Source organism: Notolepis coatsorum (genome assembly GCF_963971535.1).
Source record: "Notolepis coatsorum genome assembly, chromosome: 14".
In the NCBI taxonomy this organism is placed as follows: domain Eukaryota; kingdom Metazoa; phylum Chordata; class Actinopteri; order Aulopiformes; family Paralepididae; genus Notolepis; species Notolepis coatsorum.
Genome location: NC_140178.1, coordinates 38,737,934 through 38,750,985, shown reverse-complemented (window position 1 = coordinate 38,750,985; position 13,052 = coordinate 38,737,934).

Here is a 13,052-nt window from a genome sequence, read left to right as displayed (position 1 = left end):
GAAAAAACACAATTGTACACACAATCCTATCCCGTCAATTGCAACGCACGGTCGTCCAGGAACGTCCCCCGCCTCACACCCACACGCACGCCCCGGCCCTCCCACTCCCCAACCCTGAATGTCCACCACCCAGATCAGAGAATAGTCGCCAGCGCGGACGCCGGGCACCACGGCTTTATCGGAACGCCCACACCTACCCTGCCACCCTCCGCGCCAACCTTCATCACCATCATTGCATACGCAGGCGCAACCGAGCGGTGTGGGTCCCCAGACGCAGAACCAGCCGCGCCGAGAGTCTTGAACACGTACGTCACACACACCCTGATAACATTCACACAAACTACTATAACCGCAAACATCACCACAGCACACAGCAAATACTTAGCAATTGTCCATCCTATGTAACCTAACCAACTTTGGCCCCAGCCTTCCCACGAGTCCTCCTGCGTGGGCTGCACCTCCCTAGTAATATTCTTCAAATGCTCTATAACTTCCTGTATGCCGCCTATGTCATTTTCGGGGATAAATGTGCAGCATTCCTGACCAATCAATGCACACGTGCCCCCTGAACTCGCCAACAGGAAGTCCAAACCCGTCCTTGACTGCAGCTCCATCAGTCTTAAGGACCGTAACTCTTGAGCCTCCAGGGCCATACCTCTGGCGGTCGTAGCCGTCATATCCTCAAACACGCGAGCTAGATGGTCTAGTTCACCCATGTTTGCATACGTCCCCCACCAGGGAAACGCCACCCTGAAAAAGTGGTCCGCATCTATAAACCTCCTCCTCCTTGACTTGGGAATCGTCGGCAAAACATCTGACACCCTCATAGCTGGCACCAAATACCCCAACGCACACCTACCCCTCCACTTAATAGGCAACGCTGCGTAAGCATACTCACCACAAATCCAAAACGCCCCCCCTAGGGGCCGGCGCCTCCGAATTCTTACCCCATATTCCACTCTCACCCTTGCAGCCGTCCAAATATCCCACGTCCCTACCACCTGACTTCCCCTCTACGCACATCTCAAACCCAGCCGCCCTAAACGCCACTGGAATGGGGCTAGTGTCCTTAAGACCCCCATAACCCACTGCCTTATTCGACCCCTGTTCCCGGCCCAAATACCTCAACATCCTATCATGACCCACCCCGTCGCATAGGCCGAGCAGAGGCTCGTCCCTCAACACATTGGCATGACACTTCGTTAAGGGGTGTGCAATCAAGGGAAGACCTGCGTCGCCTGCTAGCGGGGCTAAGCCACACACATAACAATCCGACCTATTGGCTACCTTAGCCACAGTCCTCGCCATCCCCAAAAACAGATTACCGTGATGGTCTGGCTGCGACCTCCTACCCACTACCACCACCTCTGGTTGTTCAGGTCGCAGATATGGATCATACATTATAGTACCGATCAACACACATAACCAAATCATTGCCACGGCACACCCCCGAAGCACCCGTCTACTACTGTCTCTCAAACCAGGAACCATGTTTGTCTGTTCCGTCCTCCTCTTCCTCCCTCCGTCACCGGCGCGTATCCTAATATGTCCTGCAATCCCCACAAACAACAACACAACTTTATAACCGAACATACCCTCAGTCTACTGACATGAAGACCCCAACCTAAACACAACACCAGGACATGTAGAAAAGGCCGCAACGTAGCCGCCCACCGGCCAAGAGAGAACCAGGCCAGAGGGAACACATGTAACTCCATGTCGGTCTACAGACGGAAGAGGGGGGAGGGTGGAGAGAGGCACAGCAAGTGGGGCACAGGATGGAGCGGGGGGGGGGGGGGGGGGGGGGAGAGCAAGAGAAAAGGAGGGGGGGTTTGAAGGATCATCAGGAAAGTGGGGGGGGGGGGGGGGGGGTTCAAAGGAACAGCAGGGAAGTGGGGGGGGGGGGGGGGGGGGTGGTTCAAAGGAACATCAGGGAAGTGGGGGGGGGGGGGGGTTCAAAGGAACAGCAGGGAAGTGGGGGGGGGGGGGGGTTCAAAGGAACAGCAGGGAAGTGGGGGGGGGGGGGGGGGGGTTCAAAGGAACAGCAGGGAAGTGGGGGGGGGGGGGGGGGTTCAAAGGAACAGCAGGGAAGTGGGGGAGGGGGGGGGGGGGGGGGTTTCGCAGTCCCGAACAGACCTGTTCCAAACCATAAAACACATTTATCATACTCTGCACTGCCCCAACGTCTCCTATGGAGAAGAAGGGAGAGAGAGAGAACAGCAAGATAGCTATAAAAAGAGAAAAGAGGGAGTGAGAGAGGAAGACGAGGAGAGAGGAGAGGAAGGAGAGGAGAGAGGAGGAGAGGAAGGAGAGGAGAGAGGAAAGAGGAGGAAAGGAAGGGGAGGAAGGGGAGGAAAGGAAGGAAAGGAGAAAGGAGAGAGGAGGAGGAAGAGAGGAGAGGAGAGAGGAGGAGAGGGAGCAGAGGAAGGAAAGGAGAGAGGAGAGGAAGGAGAGGAGAGAGGAGAGAGGAGGAGAGGAAGGGGAGGAGAGAGGAGAGGAGGAAGGAGAGGAGAGAGGGGAGGAGAGAGGAGAGGAGGAAGGGGAGGAGAGAGGGGAGGAGAGAGGAGAGGAGGAAGGGGAGGAGAGAGGGGAGGAGAGAGGAGAGGAGGAAGGGGAGGAGAGAGGGGAGGAGAGAGGAGAGGAGGAAGGGGAGGAGAGAGGAGAGGAGGAAGGGGAGGAGAGAAGGGAGGAGAGAGGAGAGGAGGAAGGGGAGGAGAGAGGGGAGGAGAGAGGAGAGGAGGAAGGGGAGGAGAGAGGAGAGGAGGAAGGGGAGGAGAGAAGGGAGGAGAGAGGAGAGGAGGAAGGGGAGGAGAGAGGGGAGGAGAGAGGAGAGGAGGAAGGGGAGGAGAGAGGGGAGGAGAGAGGAGAGGAGGAAGGGGAGGAGAGAGGGGAGGAGAGAGGAGAGGAGGAAGGGGAGGAGAGAGGGGAGGAGAGAGGAGAGGAGGAAGGGGAGGAGAGAGGGGAGGAGAGAGGAGAGGAGGAAGGGGAGGAGAGAGGGGAGGAGAGAGGAGAGGAGGAAGGGGAGGAGAGAGGGGAGGAGAGAGGAGAGGAGGAAGGGGAGGAGAGAGGGGAGGAGAGAGGAGAGGAGGAAGGGGAGGAGCAAGAGGAGGGGCTAGAGAGAGGAGGGGCTTGAGAAAAGAAGGAGGAAGAGGAAGAGGAGGGGGAAAGGGAGGGGGGGGGGGGGGAGAAAGAGAATGGCACGTGTGGGAGAAAGAGAGAGAGAGAGAGAAAGAGAGAGAGAGAGAAAAAGAGAGAAAGAAAGAAAAAGAGAAAGAGAGAGAGCGAGAGAGAGAGAGAGAGACACTACACACATCTGATCGCTTTATAGCCACACATGACACGCTGGTTAGGACGGGAGTTCCAATGCCTCTACCGCCCCCCAGTGCACAAGGTTGACTCTGACGCCATCTAGTGGTCTCTCACCCACATCATAATTAATTTCAGTCTCACCCGCCTCACACACACAATGTCCCTTCTCACAAGCGCGCATGCGCGCACTCTGAAGCGGCCCACTCATTCACCATGCATCCTGCATACGTTCAAACTTTCAGCCAATACTCTGCAAACAGTAGCCCACACTGCAACTCACCCAGCTCATTCATCACAAACGACCATTCAGTTATACTGCAATATCGCCTCAATCACAACATACAGTATTAAACCCCTATCGCCCCATTCACAACATACAGTATTAAACCGTCCCAGGCGAGCCACAACGAGCTATCGTTTGTAGCATGTTGCGCGCTACGACACGCACGAGTTCCAACGAGAACGCGCTCTGTCCAGCACAAGCATGCACGCGCCCCCCTCCACGAATAGTTGGGTGGCGCATTTGCCGTTGCGTGTGTGCGCTTTGGACGTCGCGTGTGTACCCGATTCAATATTAAAAACCGTTCTCAGTCATATTATAAGTGCCAATTTACAGATTTAATCTATATACTTCACACATGTTAAACCTAACCATAAGTCCTTTCACTCATACACAAACATCATACACTAACAATTGTTTAACCATAGCTTGCAACATACGAGTCTACTTTAAGTACTATTCCAATGTTACAGCCTATCGTTGCAACATACGAGTCCTATGTTACAGCCTATCGCCGTTTAAATTTAACACGTCCGGCGGTGCCCAAGGTTAAACTAGACTCTATTTATGCTCCATCTCTACTGTAGAAAATACCACGCAAATGTGCTAAAGCCAATACTGTAAGGCGTACAACGCACATGTTCCCCTTGCTTAACCCTGAGCACAAACCTAGACATTGTCTCTAAATACTTCCATACCTTTTTTTAATGTTCCGACCTCGGGCAGCGTCCCGTTCATTGTGCTAAAATTCTACTATAGAACGTACAACGCAAAATTGTGCTTAACACCATTACTGTAAGGTATACGACAGCACAGTGTGGTTAAAAATCCTGCTTACAGGACCTATAAACACACACAGCCTCGAGTCGCCACCCTTTGGTCAGAACATTCCATCTAATATCTAATTACAGTCATACTTTTAGCAACCCCCCGTTGGTTCGAATAGAGCCCCCATTGTCATCATCACACTCACCTCTTAGCGACTCCAGTCACTTGAAGACGGATCGATTGATCAGTTGATTCCCCGTTTGACCGTTCGTGAAGAAAGCGAAGAGAGGAGGAAAAAAAAAAAAAATAACTTTTCTTTGTTGTGATGAAAAAAAAAAAAACGAGCGCGTCGATTCTTGTCACGGCACCACAATTGAAGTGGATTCCCAGCTTAAATTCCCTATTTATTACTTCTTTCTGCGTTGTGATTTAAACCTTTTTACAAGCTCTTGGGATCCACTCTGTGCTAAATGCAGATAACCAGTGTTTTAACTTGGTTACTGCCTTCTATTTACCCAGATTGAAAATACGGCGCGGCCGTTGAAATGAAGCGAGATCTGAGCAGTTTGAAAAAGAACCAGTTTTTTAATGAAAAAAGGATTTCAATTAGATGTTACAAAAGAAATCTTTGAAAGAATGGTGCAATGAATTCTACCGGAAGCATTCGCTATGCCGAAGGTCAGTAGAATTCAGTCTAAATTCTCAATAACAAGCTCTGTCTAAAAACACGTCTCGTCTCGTCTTCGATTCTGCTGCGTCGATTTCTCCTCCTTGCTGGGTCTGTTGTGGAGAAAAAGGGTGTGTGTTTCTTGTTGCTTCCTGGGTTCTGTTCGGGTGTGTTCTGACTCTCCTGGCACGGAGTCTTTGCTAATATCCAATTTAGGCTCCGCCTCTAGTTTTACGGCAAGCGGGCGTTTTCCAAACTCTCCTCGAGTGTTCCTATTGGAGGACACTTACTCTCAACTCTCATTGGCTAACTCCTTATCGTGACGTTTTACATCGAATTACGTCACGATGTGGATTCTAAGTCCAAATCCTTTGATCAACTGCTCCTTTGTATAGAAAAGACTGTCTGGCGTCTCTCAAGGCAGTTCCTTTGTATTGGACCTTTTGCCTAGAACACTTAGGGTGTAAAATCACCCAGTTTATTACTCCCAGGAAGTCCCAACGAGACTATCTCTTCATTTGATCAACAGCTGCCTGTCTCAATCACTCTGGTTCAGAGCCTTGAGTCCACGCAGCTGTTTCAAACCACAGATACGTCTTGTTTGTTTTGTTGAATGAAAATGGATAGCGGCAGAGAAGCCAGGAGAATTTGTGAATGCATTTTACCTGTCGGTGTTGTGCCATTCTGAGCTCCATGGTATACAGTGCAATAAACACAGTTTGAATGGAATTCTACTACACCTCCTTTGTGTATCGACCCCCGGACTGTCTGACCATTCTATCTGCTTTTCGTGTGCATATGGTGAGCGGGACATTGAGAGGCGCCGTCTGTTGGTCATTGTATTGTTTTGTTGTGTGTTTGATATTAGTATTTTGTGATTTAAATAAAGTAAAGAAAAGAGTCCATGTGTGGAAATTGCAAGTTATTGTGGGTTTTTGGACTGTGGCGAGCCTGTATTTCATAAGGTTTGTGACAGTACATATATTATACTAAAAGAAAATTTGTATACGAACTGGGATACGAACCTGGGACGCTTGCATGGGAGACAAGTGCCTTTACCAAAACAGACTATAGCCTCAACCAAACCCTAACCATAACCACTAGGGGTGGGACGGTTCACAAAACCCACGGTTCGGTACGTACCTTGGTTTTGTGGTCACGTTTTTTTTTGTTCGATATATTGTTTTTTATAAAAAAACAAAAAGAAATGTAACTCCAAAAATACCAGAATCAGCATAAAATATATATAGCCTAAAAATAATCCAACTTTTCAGTTATTCTCAAGGACGTAGTCATGCAAAAACTGAAAGAATGAGGCAGTTTGACATCAGGCACATCATTTTACCACGAGGAGGAAGTGTTTACAGCCTTAAATAATGTTTGGCACACAAAGACCGAACTGACTGAAAAATATAGGCTACATTTGTCAAAGTATTAACTGGCAGCATACATCAAACTAACACACACACACTGTACTGTTTAAAAACAACACTGCTCTGTTCATTCTATTTTTAAAATACGTACATTATCTGTCTACATTTATTTAGACTAACATTATTTAAATATTGAGTGCAACTGTGGTGGATTATGTAATTCGGTGAGTTGGAACTATCTATGGGTTGGCGCGGGTCCCCATGGACATTTTAGCGTGTGGGACCATCAGCTTAGGAGGAGTTCATAACATCAACAAGCAGCACGAAAGCGGCAATAGTCCCGGTTGGAGTTAGTAAAACACAGTTGTATGTTAGCCTTCTTGGATGTTGAATAAATGCCTATCATTGTCTTTAAACACCCCGCCTCTCAGACTCTTATTGCCTCCTCTGCTAGCTAGTAGCTACGGTAACATTTCGTTGACTATTAGCTGGGGCTAGTGCTACCATAGTTAAAACGTGCGTTGTGTTGTACAAACTGCTAACGCTATGGCAAGATGTGTGTAGGCCTATGTAATGTTAATGGCTATGTTTTTAAAGTCGTAATGAAGATTGATTTATATTGTGCTTGCCATTTTTACACAAACTGTCTAGCACCTGGCTGCAGTGCTGCTGCTGCTGCCTGCAGCCAGCGCTCACCTCTCCCGGCTCCGTGCCAAATGAAGTTTTTTTTTATTTGTGCATCCCCGGAACCGTACAATACACAGACGCCCCGAACCGTGGAGGTCGTGCCGAACGGTACACGGTTTGGATGCATACCGTCCCACCCCTAATAACCACACTGTTACCTTAAACTAACCATAACGTTAACCCTAACCCTAAGGGAAGGTGGATGGCTTAGTCTAGTGGTGAGCACACTCTCGTGACTGATCGTTGTTAGTTTGTTTTGGACTTTTGCAGACACGAAATGTAAATATATTACTTATGAGCAGTGATGCCACAGATTACTTGTAAAAGTAATCTGATTACTGATTACTCCTTTAAAAAGTAATCTTAATTACTTTACTGATTACTTGATTATCAGAGTAACTTAGTTACTTTGAAAGTAACTAGGTTACGAAGTCGTCCCCCCTGCTGCTGCCACAACATAAGAATGACAAAAAAAATATTGTAAAATGTACTCAGTTTGAGTAAAATGTACTAATAGGGCAGGTAGGCCTATCTATGAGGTGTCTGTATACGTATATGTGTGTGTGGATATGGATATGGTGCGTTTGTCTATGTCTGGGTCTCTTAATATGTCATGATGTGCTCTGTCCTTGTGTCCATGACTGTATTGTGACCTGTATCCCTACTATGTCTATGTGCTTTTGTTGTGTTTTTATTCTAATGTATTTATCTTGATTTTATTCTGTTTTTATTGCTAACCCTTTTTTTACACATGATTTTAGCCTGTACCTTCTGGCAGGGGGACTACCAATGGAAATTAGCCTTTTGGCTCAAATTGGGTGCATTTACATTTGTAAAATGTTTTATTAATGTACACTGTCCCCCTTGAACAAATAAAGTAAACCTAAACCTAACCTAAACCTATAGATCTATAGATTTCACAAAAGATAAATGGTCAATAACACCACATGTAGGCTGATATGTAGCCTACCTTTGAGGCCTGCCCCATTCAGATATGGTTCTAATGTTCCTAGTGAAACAGGGGAGAGGGGTGAGTAAACCAGTGATTATATCTCAGTAACAGAATCTTCTCAAACCTCAGAAAGTCTGTTCCTTCTGCTACTGACAGAACACAGTATGGTGTTCCATGTTCATGAATAGTGCAATGCAAAAGATGTTTAACTCAAAGGTGGAACATACTGTTTGGCTGGTGCAGCTCCGAGTCCTGTAGAAGTCGATGGTCGTGCTGTGCTGTATATTCCATATGCGGTAGACAGTATTTTGTTTCCTCCGCAAAGTGAATGTTTTTTTCACCCGGCTTAGCTGACACAAACGTTAAGTAGACTAGTGAACTTCCAGTGCGTTACCAGCGCGAGCGTCTCCCTGCTAGCTCGCAGTTTTGGTCAGCCTGATAATAACAATAACAGCCGCGCCCACCAGCATGGCTCAACACGCGAGGTTGCGTGCTGTGACGTCACTCCCCAATACAAGGAAAAGCTCTCCAAAAGTATATTTGACTGTCGAAAACGAAAGAAAATACTGCATTCCGCCTGCATTATGATGAGATAGTAACGAAATAGTAACGCACAGCCACTTGGACAAGTAACTGCAATCAGATTACTGGCTTGTAAAGATTAACACGTTAGATTACTATTTTCGGGGAAAAGTAATCAGATTACAATAACGCGTTACTTAGTAACGCGTTAGTGGCATCACTGCTTATGAGAGTCATTATTACTCCAGGGCCCTCATGTATCAACCTGACGTACGCACAGATATGTGCTTAAGCCGTGCGTACGACCATTCCTAAGCAAAGTGTGGGATTTATCTATTTGAACTTGTGCTTGACTTTGTGCGTATATTTAAGCAAAGGTCAGACCATGCGTAGGTGGCGCCGGTGGTAGAATATTTTCACAACGCGGAAATAAGCACTGACTGTGCTCTGCGTAACTCAACTCGTTATTATTTTGCGCATATATTGCAGAAATACGGGAACGTTTTGATTATATTTAAAAGGCTTTGCCATTGTTAAACGTAATAAGTGGAACCCCGAAGCTGTAAGCAGAATACAAGTCATATGAACACCCACGATATAAAAACGCATTGCAACGAGAACAGACAGAGGTTATTTGTTGAGTGTATGTGTATACAAAACCCTTGCAATAAATGTGTCTTATGAATGAAAAGCATACATGCTCTGGACACAGAGCATATATCGTGTGGGTGATATTACAGAATTTCACTTATTTAGTTTTACAATGTCAAAGCCTAAATCAAAACGTTCCCGTATTTCTGCAATCTATGCGCAAAATAATAACGAGTTGTGTAACTGAGGGGTTACAAAACCCTGACTGTATTAAAGATTGTGATATATTAAACCACTACTAGTTATGTACTTTAATTACTGGCCAAACAGTACATCAAATATTGATGGTGAACACCCACACAAGAATACGGCATTGACACATAAATTATATTGGAGGGTTATTTATTATTATTAAGCAACGTTAGGTTACAGATTGAGAATTAGGCTCGCGCTTGTATGGCGAAGAACATACGTAAAGTCAGTCAAGAGCATAAGTCAATGAGAATAGTAGGAATACTATGATGGGTCTAAGCTGACGCCACCTGTGGTATAGCAATTACATGGGCCACACCGGTACCAACAGGAGACACTGGGTTCCCTCCGGGGTGTAAGGCCGGGAGGGGTAGAGGAATGTTCGGGTACCCAGTCTGGGTCAACGAGGAATAAAGAGGCTCCAGATACAGGAGCCGGTGCTTGTACTCCCTTGATCAGCAGACAAAAGCAATAGTTGTAATCCAAGATGCTCGACAGCATTGACGACAACCAGCCAGCCCCTTCCACGAGGCGGGCCCGAATGGTAATCCTCACGAGGTTAAATCCCAAACGACAGTGGAATCAACGGTGCGCTTCTCCGGTGGTCACGGTCCCAAAGCAATATAATCCAACCAGAAATGGTTCTGCAATCGCCGGTGCCGATTCTCCTGTGCACTATACTTCACATTAAACTAGGTCGAACTTGACGTTACTTCACTAAACTCTGACACTTTTACTATTCTATTCGCACATGTTCTAAATGCTCTATTTAGACGCAAGGTTGCTTACTTCACTGCACGTTGACTCGTGGTGAAGGTGGTAAGGTTTAGGTAAGACTACTGCTGTTTACACCTGCGCCGTATTTATACGTAAGGTGAATATCTAGTCCCAACCTCAGTTCTTGTCTCGTATTACTACGCAGACTCTGGGCATGTACCGACATGCCCGGAGTTGCCTTTGAACTTGCCGTTGGGGGCTTGGTCGTTGGCGCCTGGGGTCGCCGTCCAATAGGAGAGCAAATATTACTCTGGTTTGTACGCAGGTAAAGGGATATTCCGTGTATATATATAAATAATATACAAGGTATATCAAACGATACATATATATATTCAGTTTAATCTGGCCCTTCACAACAGCCGCCTCCTAATTAGTCCGCACCTAATTAGTTAAAAGGAAGACAGATTAATAGTCTAGTCAACTGCTCAATGTCTGTTGTGAGGAGTAGGTCAATCTACAAAGTCAGTGGGTCATGGTCGTCATCAGGGGAGTCAGGGAGCCTCGGCAACTCTATCAGCCTCGCCACGGGTCGGGTGTAGGTCCGCCCCTGGACAATAACTTCTGACGCTCTGACCTTTCCGTCGGCACCAGTGATCACTTTGCTTACGCGGCCGGCCGGCCACGCAGCTCGAGGTAGTGACTGGTCTATGATCATAACGACTGTGTCCACTTTTAAGTTGTCCCTGTCCTTGACCCGCTTCTGACGGGCTGGAAGGGATGGTAGGGAGCTTAGGAGGAAGCGGGCCTGAGACTGGTTGATCTGTGCTTGGCTGTGTCTCCACATCCTCCGTCTGTTCCTCTTGTTCGGTCTGTACCCCGTCTGAGGAGGGGCCGGTTCCGGCCGCCCCATCAAGAAGTCGTTTGGGGTGCTGGGTTCGAGGTCAGCTACGTCGCTTGGAGCGCAGCTGAGGGGGGTGGAGTTCGGAACTCCCTCTTCTTGCGCCCACGGTTCTCTCACAGGCCTCTCGTCTAATGTCAATAGCCTCTCAACGGGCTGTACGAGAGAGTGGCCTGTGTCGCTCACCTTTGTGTGCAGGCAGCGTGTAAACGTGGGTTGACTGTCAAGTCCGTAGAGGGGGCCCTGGAGCGTCCACCCCAGTCGGGTCTGAACCGCGACTGGGCATCCTTTGGGTCCGATGTGGGCCGCCTCAATTGGGAGAATGAGGTCCGCGTGGTCGGAGCCTATGAGCAGGGTCGGTGTGGCGCCGTCGATGAGCGGTATAGGTAGTTGACGTAGGTGCACGTACTTCGCCATCAGCTGTGGGATGGGGTAGGTGTACTGTGACAGACCTATGTCGTGGCTGGTGAAGACGTTAGTGATGCTATACTGCTTCTCGGGCTGCTCGACCGCTGCTATCGTGAAGGAGACATTTTCACCCTTTATGGTCTTCCGGTCTCTTCTAATGGTACGGATTGTCATTGTTTCTTTGGCACCCCGCAGGCCCAACTGGGCTGCGGCGGAAGCGAGGAGGAGAGTCTTTTCAGACCCATCGTCTAGGACGGCGTAAGTGTCCAGGACCTTGTCCTCGTAACTCAGGAGCACTCTGACCACTTTGATGAGCACTCGGGGGGTCCCGCTATGCTTTGGGTCTATGTGGAGCACTCCTGTTGGTCGGTTGCCTTGTTTGGCTAATCTTCGCTGGTGGGCCCCGCACAGTGATGCGCGGTGAGCGGCGCCCGCCTGGTCCGCCTCACGCCACTGATCAACTTGGACCAGGTTCAGTGTCTTGTATTCGTCGCACTGTGCCAGCCAGTGTCCGCCGTCGCAGTAGGTACAGACGATCTCCCATTCCTCTCTGGCGGGGGAGTTGTGACTCGACGGTGGTGGCGCCGACTCGGGGTAGTACGGGTGGCACTGTCGGTCCCCGTGTCTGCTGCGACAGTCGGGACACCAGGGGGTGGTTTCAGGACTGGTCTGTGGTGACACCGCCTCGGCCTGATACATCACCGTGACGGGCCCACTTTGGTTTCCTGGCGGACGCTTGTTGCTGTCGTGCAGGACCTCCAGGTGGGCGCCGTCGCACTTGCTGCATTTCTTCTTTAAACGGCACTCAGCTGCCATATGGCTGCGCGCGCAGCGGAAGCAGCGGCGGTTGGCTTTGATCCACTGACTCACCTCGTCAGCGGTCAGCTTCTTGAAAGTGTCACATTGGGACAGCCAATGTTCCTTTTCACAGTACTGGCATACAATCTTCCACTCCCCCTTGGCGTGGGTGTTGTGGCTCGTCTGCCGTGGCTCAACCTCGGCTTGGTGCATAACTGTCACGGACCGGCGGTTGTCATTGAACCTCCGCGGTCCATCTCTGGGGCTAGAGTCACTCCACACGAATGTGTCCAGTCGTAGACTGCTGACCTCCCTGGCGAGGAAATCAGCTAGGTCTAGGAGGGATGCTTCTGGGCCGTTGGGGTCGCGGTGGTCTCTCTGCCGCCGAAAACACTCTTGGCGGGCTGGAGGGAGCTTCTCCAGTATTCGCTCCACATTAGAGTTTGCATATAGTTCATGTCTCCCCTTCTCCTTTTGGGACCCCAGCATCCCCACGAGGGATTGTACCTTGATAGAGAGGTCATCCAGTGCTCTATTGTCTTTGGCTGGGGGGAGGCGGTCGATATCTCTTATTTCTTGTATCACGTAGTCCCATATGCGTCCATAATGCTGGTCGAGGGCCACTAGAGCCGCGGAGTATGGGGTACTTGAGTTGGAATATGCCAGCGCTATGTTATGCGCTCTGGGCACCTTGAGATGCTTGAGGAGGATGGCATATTTGTACGACTCGTCGGGGACGTCGGACATCATAGTCTCCAAGCACATGCGTAATTCCGTGTACTGTGCTCTGTCCTCGCGCGTAAAGTCTGGGAACGTCGGTGTGCCAAGGT